We start from the raw sequence: 12,219 nt of genomic DNA on the forward strand, positions 1-12,219 counted from the left end.
TGGAATTTAACATCCAAGGTTCGGACAATAGATTTATTGAAGAAAAATAATTTACTCTGAGACTTGTTTAGAGAGGTTTTCGAATCACCACATACAATGGCTTTGTTTTAATAAAGTTCAGAATAAAAAATTAATCAACAAAACAACGAGAAGTCTTCACCGCAAGGTGCATGACACAAGTTTTACAATTTATAACCTTTAGACTACATTTTGAAGTCACTCTTTCCATTGTTATGCAGCAAGTTCATGTTGCAAAGCATAATCTAATTGTTGGCTGCTCGGCGTTTGTGGTTTTTACACCTTTCTATCTTGCAAAGCGAGAAAGTAAAATAACGAGCTTCCGGCGCGACAGCTATACGCATTCGACGTATGTCCAAAAAGCGTTAACTTCTAAACAATGACAATGACATGCGTCACGGAATCAAGTTATCACGGAAGTTAACGCTTTTTGGACGTACGTCGAATGCGTATAGCTGTCGCGCCGGAAGCTCATTATTTTACTTTAAGGATACTTGTTTTACACAAACGCCTTTATTAACCCCCTGGAGTCGTATGGATTCATTTTTTATGGATGGATGCTTTTTTTCCTTTAGAATTTGGCCTACCATTCACAGCCATTATAAACCTTGGAGGACTAAGGATATTTTTAAATATATCTCCAATTGTGTTTATCTGAAAGAAGATAGTCATATACACCTAGGATGTGTAAATCATGGGATAATTTTCATTTTTGGGTGAACTATCCCTTTAACCCTTTCCTGTTACTTTGGGTGGGTTACAGAAGCTTAACAGGAAATCAGTTAAACCCATAGGGTTAAACCACAGGGTTAGTTACTAACGGCGCTAGGGCTTGTGGTTAAAGCCCCCACCTCGCTAGTAATTTTTTCTAGACCAGAAGCAAAAGCATTCAAAGCATATGATTGTTTTATAAGCAAAATTAATTTCGTATTATTTTTTTGTTGTTGTCTAAGCAATCGGATCTTCTCGTTGGCCTTCGAGTCGATCTTCGGCTGTTGGATATTCGTCCACCTACTGGCCCTTCTTCTTTTCCTTTTTGGCTTGCTTGATGAGGTCTTTGATCCGTTGTCTCTGCAGACCTTGTTGAATCAATTCAGCCATATTAATTCTAGATTCTTTTGGTTCACTTGAAAAGAGTTCCATCAGTGGGAATTTGTCGGCAGAGTCCACTTACAGAATTGATCCTGATCTTCTTTGGACGCAGTGTGAGTGATGAGTGCTCTGTTCACTGGGAAAGAAATGAAACCAGGATTAATGCGGTAGATGGATATAAGCAGGAAAAGAGGTGGATATCTCCTTCAATAAACTCGCTGTAAACTACTTATAATTAAAGGATTTTTTAATATGTTCCTTGAGGTTTACTTACTGTAACTATGAACAAGAGGAGGACAGTGTTAGAAACTAACTTCTAGCACAGAGTTTATAGGACCAGACACGGCCGGGTGAGGAATATATACCTTCCAGTCTGCGAGATGCAGAGGTGTTGTGTTTTATCCCGTTGTGCTCCCAGGTGCAAACGCAGGTGTAAATACCCTCGCTTTCTTTTGAAGAGTTACGGATACGTAAAACCTTTGCAGACTCTTGGTTTGGAATAAGAGAGAAATCCTGCCAAAGAGAAAAGATCGAGACAATGGTGTTGCATTCATGCACACACTGTTAAAAGAAACTTTGATGGAGTAGATGTAAACATAATAGTGTAATCCACACTTTCCACGATCAACTGTAACTGAAATTATAATTTCAACTGATTTGACAGTTTCTCATGTATAATTTCTCAATCCAACTTACTGAAATGCTATTTAAACGTATTATTATTATTCTTTTTCTGAGAATAAAATTTCTGACTAACTCCTCCTAGAGCTTCTAAGCTAGAACCTCCAAACTCGGGTCAGACCTTCAGGCTGTTCTGACTCAGCGTGCTATATCTTTTCTAACTGATCTGACTTGCAACATGCTAGTAACATGCTAATTCATGCTAGCAATGTGCTAATCGTGTTAGCAACATGTTAGCTACATGCTAATAATGTTAGCAACATGGTAACAATGTGCAAAATCATGCTAGCAATGTGATAATCATGTCAACAACATGATAGCAATGTGTTAAATCATGCTAGCAACGTGCTAGTAACATATTAATCATTTTAGCAACATGCTGACAACACACTAAATAATGCTAGCAACATGTTAAATCATGTTAACAACATGCTTGCAACATGCTAATAATGTTTGCAACAGCTAAATCATACTAACAACTTGTTAATCATGTTAGCAACATGCTAGCAATGTGCTAAATCATGCTAGCAACAAGGTAAATCATGCTATCAACATGCTCATCATATTAGCAACATGCTAGAAATGTGCTAATCATGTTAACAACATGTTATCAATGTGCTACATCATGTTAACAACATGGTAATCATGTTAACAACATGCTAGCAATGTGCTAATCAAATTAGCATGTTAGCAATGTGTTAATAACGTTAGCAACATGTTAGCAATGTGCTAAATCATGTTAACAACATGGCAATCATGTTAACAACATGCTATCTATGTGTAAAATTATGCTAGCAACATGCTAGCAACTCTAATCATGCTTGCAACATGCTGACAACGTGATAATCATGTTAACAACATGTTAAATCGTACAATGTGCAAATCGTGTTAACAACATGTTAGCAATGTATTAAATTATGTTAGCAACATGCTAGCAACATGGTAAATCATGCTATCAACATGCTAATCATGCTACCAATGTGGTAATCATGTTAGCAACATGTTAAATCGTACAATGTTTTGAAACAAAACTGTGTTAAATCGTACAAACAATGTTTTGAAACAAAACAATGTGTTAAATCATGCTACAAATGTGCTAATCATGTTAACATGCTAATTCATGCTAGCACACATGCTAATCATGTTAACAACATGTTAAATCATGTTAGCAACATGGTAAATCATGCTATCAATATGCTAATCATGCTAACAATGTGGTAATCATGTTAACAAAACATGCTAACAACATGCTAATCATGCTAGCAATGTGTTAATCATGTTAACAACATGCTCGTTTCAGCTCGAGAGATGCTCTAGCAACTGACGCTACTCACTGCGCAGAGCGGGGTGAGTAGGATCTGGGTAGAGGGGTTACATTGGTGCCGTGACCCGGATAGGAGTGAGGTTTAGGGGGGGTGAGTGTAACGGAGGCCAGCTACTAGTTGCTGTGCAAGTAAACCTCACTCCTCTGATCTCAAGAGATGCTCTAGCAACTGACGCTAGAGGTTGCAGCCTTTAGCCTCTTCATTAGAGCGTCTGACTCCCACGCCAGAGACCCAGGTTCGAGGCCCGCACAGAGCGGGGCGAGTAGGTCCTGGGTAGAGGGGTTACACAAAGCCTAATTCATGTAGCATTTTTATACTGGCATGTTTTATATTTTTATTTTGAAATATTTTCATTATTAATTAAAGAAAAGTATGCTGATCATAACAACCTACTGTATTTCATTCTTAATATCATGAAGCAAAAACACAAATGCTGCTGAGTCGGTTAGCAAGTCCTGACGTCTTAATTTTATGATCATTTAGTTTAATTTATTTCAGTGTTAATGTTTCAGTTAATGAATCTACTACAAATTAAAAGAAAACAAAATATAAGAGACAACCTATTGACTTGCATTTCTAATTATAGGCCTAGGCTACATAAAAAACTGAGCTCACAGTGTTAACATTTACTTTGCTTAAATTCGATGCAAATAATAAACGCCTACATTTATTTTCAGTTCTACATTTGTTCTGTAATTTCAGCACTATGATTATGAATTCGTTTAACTACAGTGTTTCAATTGAATTCATCTGCTACCACAGCTCTCAACGACCCGCGGCAGATTAATACTTGAGAGAATGAACTGACACATTTACTTTCTAATTTTTTAAAAGTCTGTGATTATAGCTCCACTTAGCGATAAAAGGCAGCAAACACACGTCCCCAGTTTTGCCGCCGCAGCAGTAAAAGTATTATTCTGGTTGACTACCTACTGTATGTGCAAAACCAGGCTAGCAACTTGGTAATCATGCTTGCAACATGCTAACAATGTGATAATCATGTTAACAGCATGTTAAATCATGCAAACAATGTGCAAATCATGTTAGCAACATGCTAGTAATGTGCTAATTCGTCCTAGCAACATGCTAGTATTGACGGATTGTTCAAATGAGCCAAGACTGTTCAAACTCAAACTATCAAAATTCAAATTTAAACTGCCAGAAGTCCATTACACTCACATAAGCTGCCATTCTTTGTAATATTTCTTAAGGCCTGTTCACACCAAGAATGATAACTATAAAGATAACTACGATAACTACATTTGCGTCCACACCAACAATGAAAGATAACGGCTTGTTTATTCTACGCTCATGCGCTGCGGTTTTAAAGTGCGTACTACGTTTTTGCTGTTCTTGTTGCATTTACATGGCTTTAACCAGCAGATGTCCTCAGCATGCTATGTTTCGAGTGATTAGCTAGCGTCTTAACAGTGAATTTACCTGACGAAGTCAATATAGCATAGTGGAATAAACAACGCCTAGTCTTTTTCAATGCAACTTCAAAGGAAGCAAGACAATGTTGTCAAAACTAGCGCTGGATACCTGAGGTAATTTTATATTACACAGTTTGCTAGCCTGGCATTATGATATCATTTTTTGACTTGTCAAACAGAGGTGTCTTTTTCTGGACCTCGGCGATTAACTTCTCCGCAATTTCGTCTGCCATTTTAAATGCGCTTAAATTAGAATGGATTCTGATTGGCTGTCAGTGTTTTATCATTCAACAGCTGGAAAAAAAATCGTTCTGAAAGTGATCCCAACGATATTGTTTCTCTATATCGTTATCGTTATAGCTGTGGTGTGGACAGTGCTATTCTTTTAAATTTAGAACGATTTTTAGAAATATATCTTTATCGTTATCTATCTATCTGTTTTTCTGATAGACTTTATTGCCTCCAAAACCATCAAATTTTAACTACTTTAAACTTCATACTTCAAACTTAAAGTTTGTCTTTTTTTTATTTATTTTTTTATTTTGTTTCCATTTCATATGCAATGATGTCAAGTTGAAGTCTTAAAGGAGACACAGCCCTTTAAACTGAGTTTTCAACAGTAGAAAATAGCCATTTTTTGCTTTTCATGTACAAATCTTACTATAACTGGACCTTAAGGAACATTATAAAATGAAAAATTAAATTCATGACCTCTTTAAGTATATGAACATGAAAAACAGCCTATAGTGAAATTAATGAGTTTCGTATTATTGTCTAATTTCATTCAGTGTTATAATTTAGTAAATCATTAGCAATACGAGCTGAATTCCCCTTTGCATTAGCCAATGTGAAATTATATGAATCATTTCCAAGTCAAACACAGGATATTTGTCACGTCTAAACCTTGATCAGATGAGTGATCAGTTTAGTTGACTCATACATTGCAAACATGCCGTCAAATTTACCACAAACATCAAACCCATCATACAGTACCTTATACCAGATGAACGTGGCCTGCTGATATTCACACACCGGACAGTGGATTTGTGACGCCTTTTCTTCTACCAAAGTACGGTACAAGAGATCTGTGTTGAACTCTTCATAAACCACAATGTCAGTTTCATATTCATCACATTTCCAACCTCATACCACCTACAGGACGACACACACTGCTGTTAGAGGAAGATTCTGGGATGAAACGTGAATAAAGTTTGAACTATTTCTTTAGAGCAGGTGCATTGACAGTGAATGGAAGTGTGTGCGATCACCAGCGTGTGATGTAGCGTCCCGTGTCGTTCAGGGTTAACCAAAGGATGTATAATTCAGAAAGGTGGTAATGGATGCGTTCGCTCTCCTCCGTCCCGATTTGCTCAACCTGCTCTGTTCTTTCGAGGTATTTGAACCATTCGTACGAGGTGTTTTCAGTCTCAGTATGGCAATCAGTGTTGGGGCAGGGTAAATACAGGGATTCTCCAGCCATCACTCTCACTGTCCTTTTATCAGGTCTTTCACACTGAACTAATAAAAAAGAGACACATGTTTAAAGTAAATAAATAAAAACATAAATGAATGAATGTCAAAGTTTTTTTTTTTTTTTTTTTTTTGACAAAATCAAAATCATCTCAGCATCTCTATTTAACCTAATATCTGTCCATTATCAGCAACCCAAATATCAAATTTTTTTTAAACAAATTTTCTAATATGAAGTTACCTGTGGAGTTCGACTGATATGACGAGACCAGGACATATTCAGTCAGGAGCAAAATCATCTGTAACATCCTCCTCATCATCATCCCTGTAAAGCAAATAATCTCAAACTAAGCTAAAATACCAGTATTCAGTTCATAACTACTTTACTATAACGCAACACCATATACTGCTAACTCTACAAACGAAATGAAAGTGCGGTACCTTTATGCCAGGATGTGTAATCAGTTCCAGTGTGTGATAATGAAATAAGTTCTAGTGAAGCTGATGGCTGAAGGTATTTCTTTGCAACAGTCTGTGGTAGATGAAAGAGGATGTAATTTACCCAACTCTTCTATCATTTAATCTTCACTTTATCTTCTTGACCTTGTGCTTTTGAAAACAGGATATCATAAGAAGAGATTAAAGGGATTAAGCAAGTTTTAACAGTTTTAAAGTTCATAAAACAAACGGTTTTATATTCGGAAGATCAACAAATACTTTTTATTACTTTAACATTTATGCAGAATAAGGCATTAATATGTGCTTTATAAGTACTAATAAACAGTCTAGCTTATATATCCTAGTAATATACAAGCTAATAAGCAATAGTGAGAACTGGACCCTAAACTGAAATGTTAAAAAAAAAAATCACAAATCTGTTAAAGATTTTGTAAGCATATTGCGTAGTTGTGCTTGGAGTTGATTTTTTTTATTTGTGATAATAACGCAATGAAACATGACAAATTGCGCAACATAATTTTTATCCAGACTGTCATACAAAGAAATCATGAACACACAAAAGCAAGAGAGAACCAATGAAATATTAATAACTGATCATGCATTTGTTTTTTGCATAGTAAAATAAAACCTGTAACTAGTTTCTCTTTTGTTTTTGTGCCAAATAAATTGTGTCAGTTAAATATCTTAACCAAGCTTAGTGTTTTGTTCTTCCCTCATATTTAAAATGTTTAAAAATATAAAATATTTTCCCCATATTTTGATGGTTTAATCCAACCTTATAGTGTCATTAAAAATAAATATCCCCCCCAGACATCTCTATATCGTTATAGCTGTGGTGTGGACAGTTGTCAGAGAAAACACACAGGACAGAGTATTCAAAATCCAAAACAACCCTAATTAAACACACCTGAAGCTAATCAAGGTCTTCGGAATTACAAAAGTTACAGACAGGTGAGTGTTTTTTTTCAGGGTTGGAGCTAAACTCTGCAGGACAGTGGCCCTCCAGGATCAACGTTCCCCACCCCTAACTAGGAACATGAAGAAATGCCATCATGCCAACAGTACAATTATGAGAAAACTTTAATGAGTGGGCTGGAATGAATGAATTCCACAACCAGTAGTGAAATGTGATGTTCGGAGGTGATATTTGTTTTTAATGACCCTACAATTTCGATTAAACCATCAAAATATCAGGAAAATATTTGGTATTTTGAATATTTTAAAGGTGCAATAGGTGATTCTCTACAGAAACATTTTTGTTATACTGGTTGAAAGTCTCCTCATGTCCTGATAGCAGTCACTATGTTAAAAGGTCTAAATGTATTTCTACAAATATGGACAAATAGGACCATAAAATGTTCATCCAATCATTATATTCGGTCCGAATGAAATAATAGGATACCTGCCTGTCAATGTATGCCAGGAGCGGTTTCTTCATTAGGGCGATAGGGCGACGCACCACCAAAGTGAGAAAGGGACGTATTTTTTCAATCACATTCAACCACAGTTATGCAAGCTGTCACTGCTAGTCTGTTTGTTATGCCTCTGGATAAAGGCTATAGTCCGATCAGTGTCAAGTCACGTTCTGTGGAGTACCGCCTCTTTTTGGGCGATTTCACTCTGGCCGAGAATCTGCTCTCATAGACTTCCATTCAAAGAACTGCAGGCAGGCACTGCAATGCAATCTCTATGGGTTCGGGGATAGTCTTCAATATGAACATTGTAGGACAATATTGGGCAGGATGTGAAATAACATTTTTTTAATTAAATACAGATTTTTTTTTTTTAGCTCAAATAGAAAAATGTACAAAATACTGAGATTATACATCACCATTCAGCCCAAAAATAGGGATATGATTTTTTGGCCATATCGCCCAGCCCTATTTAAATACCATGATTATTATATCACTTGTTAAATGGTTATTTAACAATTAGCCTACATCATTCCTGCATTTCTATTTCTTTTTTTTAATTTATTTTTTAGAACATACGTCTCACACCAGGGGTACTTGTAGATGATTTATTGTGCAAATGTCACGTATGTGTGGTTCTGTAAACATAAACAATATACAAAATATAAATAAACAATTGTAAAATCACAGATCTATAAACAGTACTAGATCTATAAAGCAGTACTTGAATACTGGTTATAAGTATAATCAACATGGTAAAGGGCATTAGAGAAGTAGACAAAGCAAATTATATATATATACAGGTGCTGGTCATATAATTAGAATATCATCAAAAAGTTGATTTATTTTACTAATTCCATTCAAAAAGTGAAACTTGTATATTATATTCACTCATTACACACAGACTGATATATTTCAAATGTTTATTTCTTTTAATTTTGATGATTATAACTGACAACTAAGGAAAATCCCAAATTCAGTATCTCAGAAAATTAGAATATTGTGAAAAGGTTCAATATTGAAGACACCTGGTGCCACACTCTAATCAGCTAGTTAACTCAAAACACCTGCAAAGGCCTTTAAATGGTCTCTCAGTCTAGTTCTGTAGGCTACACAATCATGGGGAAGACTTCTGACTTGACAGTTGTCCAAAAGACGACCATTGACATCTTGCACAAGGAGGGCAAGACACAAAAGGTCATTGCAAAAGAGGCTGGCTGTTCACAGAGCTCTGTGTCCAAGCACATTAATAGAGAGGCGAAGGGAAGGAAAAGATGTGGTAGAAAAAAGTGTACAAGCAATAGGGATAACCACACCCTGGAGAGGATTGTGAAACAAAACCCATTCAAAAATGTGGGGGAGATTCACAAAGAGTGGACTGCAGCTGGAGTCAGTGCTTCAAGAACCACTACGCACAGACGTATGCAAGACATGGGTTTCAGCTGTCGCATTCCTTGTGTCAAGCCACTCTTGAACAACAGACAGCGTCAGAAGCGTCTGGCCTGGGCTAAAGACAAAAAGGACTGGACTGCTGCTGAGTGATCCAAAGTTATGTTCTCTGATGAAAGTAAATTTTGCATTTCCTTTGGAAATCAGGGTCCCAGAGTCTGGAGGAAGAGAGGAGAGGCACACAATCCACGTTGCTTGAGGTCCAGTCTATGGTATTGTGTAATATACGTTGCCTTAATAAAAAATTTTCATGAACTTCAGCATTGCATGATACTATTTCAAAGTGATTTCCATCATTTTTACAGATAATAAATTGTATTTACCTGTGAAAACAAACCTGGAAAGAGACGTGAGGCTTTGAGGAGAAAAACGTGAGATTCTTCGTGCATTCCAGTGAATTATTAATGGGATATATCGTAACTTATATCGGGAGAACAGACCACAAATGTGCAGTATATGTTGTCATTTTTAATACTATTACAGCGGTATGCAAAGGGACAAAAGAAAATAATCACGAGGATAGAAAGCAGCGACTGAAAAGAGCTCGTGCCATAGATATTCTTGTTATAACATGTTATGTTAAAATACCAAGCGTTACGTTATTCTCATGATGTCTGAAAATAAAACTTGAAAGAAAAATTGACGGCTCATTCAGTCAAACTGACGGATAAGCTTTATTTGTAGGGCATCCTTATGATTTGAAACGATTCGTTTCAGTCTTTTTAAATGGAAGTTCCCCAAACCGGAAGTGCAACCCATAATTCGAAACGCAGTAGGCTAGTCAGGAATAAGGTTGATAGGACGTTTCCTGTCAGATGTCAAATAGACCTTTAGAAGATGTCTTTAAGATATTTAGAATGTATGTAAAACGTATGTGCATACTCTGATAATAAAATGAAATAACATAAAACACAACCCTGTCTCTTTTTGTTAAATGTCAGTTTTAATGATCAATATAGCCATTATAAAAGGTATAATAATATACAATAAGAAATAAAGCAAACAATGGACTACTTGCACTGAGCCTCGTGACGCACATCCGGTTTGATAAATTACGGCTCAGTTGTTTCCGGTTATATCCATTTTCAATGGGCTGTTATCACATAGCTAACTAAACGCCTCTTAAAATGAGAGTCATTGGGATTATTTTAAATTCCAGACATATTCAGAGACAGGAGAAGAGATATTCTGATGATTACCGTGTACAGACCTTTCCGAACTCAACGGAACTTTAAGTGCGAGACGTGATGAATGTGATCAGAATGAACATAATATTATAATTTAATTTTAGTCACTATTCTGTGCCATTTTTTCACTGACAATCATTTGTAATTCACACATTTATGTCAAAAATCCTAATATTCAAATAAGTTGCGCTGTCATTGCATTATTCTTTAAGATTAATTAAATATTTGACATCGTTAAGGCAGTTTTCACATTCATTCAACTATTTCAAACACTGGAATAAAGGAGCACCAACGCAAGCAATAGTGCTCGTACGAAAATTAACCATATAGTTACTACTCTTACTATAGTATAACCATGGTTCGCCTTCATAAGTATTTGATTAATTGTAACTATTATGTGAAAGGTTATACTGCTGTTTAATCGTCATCTTGGTTTGTTTGTGCATGTCTTGTATGCTCTGTTCGTTTAAACTCATTTAAATGTAAATGTAAATTTAACAGGTATGAATGACTAAGAGAAAAACACTGCTAATGAGAAGACGAGCACTTGACGGCGGCAGGTTAGTGGGGAAATATATTTATTTATCTCTGTATAGACTTTATGTAGCTCCGCCCCTTTTCAGCGCTGCGCTCGTTCCGACTTCCGGTTTGTATTTCCACAGCGATCTTACGTATTTATGAATGAACTGCTCGTTTTAAAATCTTCCCGGTCTACTGACATTTGTTAAGACATCTGCTTTAAACATAACAATGCTCATGATAACTTTCATTAACTCTACAACAAGTAAATCCACTTCACCAGCTAATTATTCTTTGACAGCGTAAAATATACAGAGCTACCGCGAAAACGGAAGTTCAAAGACAATATTATAAAGATGGCGGCACGCTTGTTTTTCTGGCGCATAAAGTCTAAATAAGTGCGCTGAACGCTGACCGGAAACGCTCGAGCCGTAATAAGTAGAACGCGGAAGTAGTTGTGCAAGTAGTCCATTCAGTCAAGCGTACAAAATCAGCGCTTTAGTAGGCTACAACGGTAAAGTTAAATAGCCTAAATATATAAAGTTATGAAACGTAACTTTGCCCTCAGCCAAAACGATTTGCCACGGAACAAATTATAGATTTGTGAGACCAAAGATCGCCCGTTAGATATACAAAAGACGAATTATGTCATGTTTAACCGCTACAGAGACATCAGGTAAGGTAAGGCTGTTCTCGACAGGGCACATGAGCGTCTGGATCTCACAACTCTGACAATGTCAGATCAAATTTTCAGAAAGGCACTATCTTTATCAATAAACCACAAATTTGAGCTTTAAACCAGTATTCTCGCCTGAAAAACTCTTAAAACTACATATCATGACATAACAGTAATATGTTTAAATTACGCAGGTTTTCTCCTTTACTATTGATGCTTGCTGGTTAGTGCGAGATGCATTCTGGGATACCTGGCTGTCTCAAGTCCGCACAAGTCACCTCTCGATGCATCCTCGATAAAAGGGGCGAATCGAGAACACGTCCGCGGATTTGAACTGTACTTGGCTAGATGTGAACTTTGAATTGGAACAGTACTTGGGCAGCGACTGATGACGTTTCATAACTCCACAAGAACACAAGTACAGACAAGAACGCATATTGAGAAACGGCTCTTGTTTTCCAACTCCCCAGAAAGTTTTGGAACAGTCCAAATCATGAA

At 36.4% G+C, this 12,219-nt stretch overlaps 1 long non-coding RNA gene across 1 annotated transcript; it reads right to left on the bottom strand.

Annotated features, from left to right (window-relative positions):
- Positions 1–520: 520 nt before the first annotated feature.
- LOC127518928 (uncharacterized) lies at positions 521–5,710 on the bottom strand. The gene is made up of 4 exons (XR_007931693.1): positions 5,543–5,710; positions 1,476–1,623; positions 1,193–1,246; positions 521–1,097 (listed from the first exon to the last, which is right to left on the bottom strand). It is a non-coding gene; the product is annotated as an uncharacterized LOC127518928 (long non-coding RNA).
- Positions 5,711–12,219: the final 6,509 nt, after the last annotated feature.

The sequence above is a fragment of the Ctenopharyngodon idella genome, chromosome 9 (assembly GCF_019924925.1).
Source record: "Ctenopharyngodon idella isolate HZGC_01 chromosome 9, HZGC01, whole genome shotgun sequence".
Taxonomy (NCBI): Eukaryota; Metazoa; Chordata; class Actinopteri; order Cypriniformes; family Xenocyprididae; genus Ctenopharyngodon; species Ctenopharyngodon idella.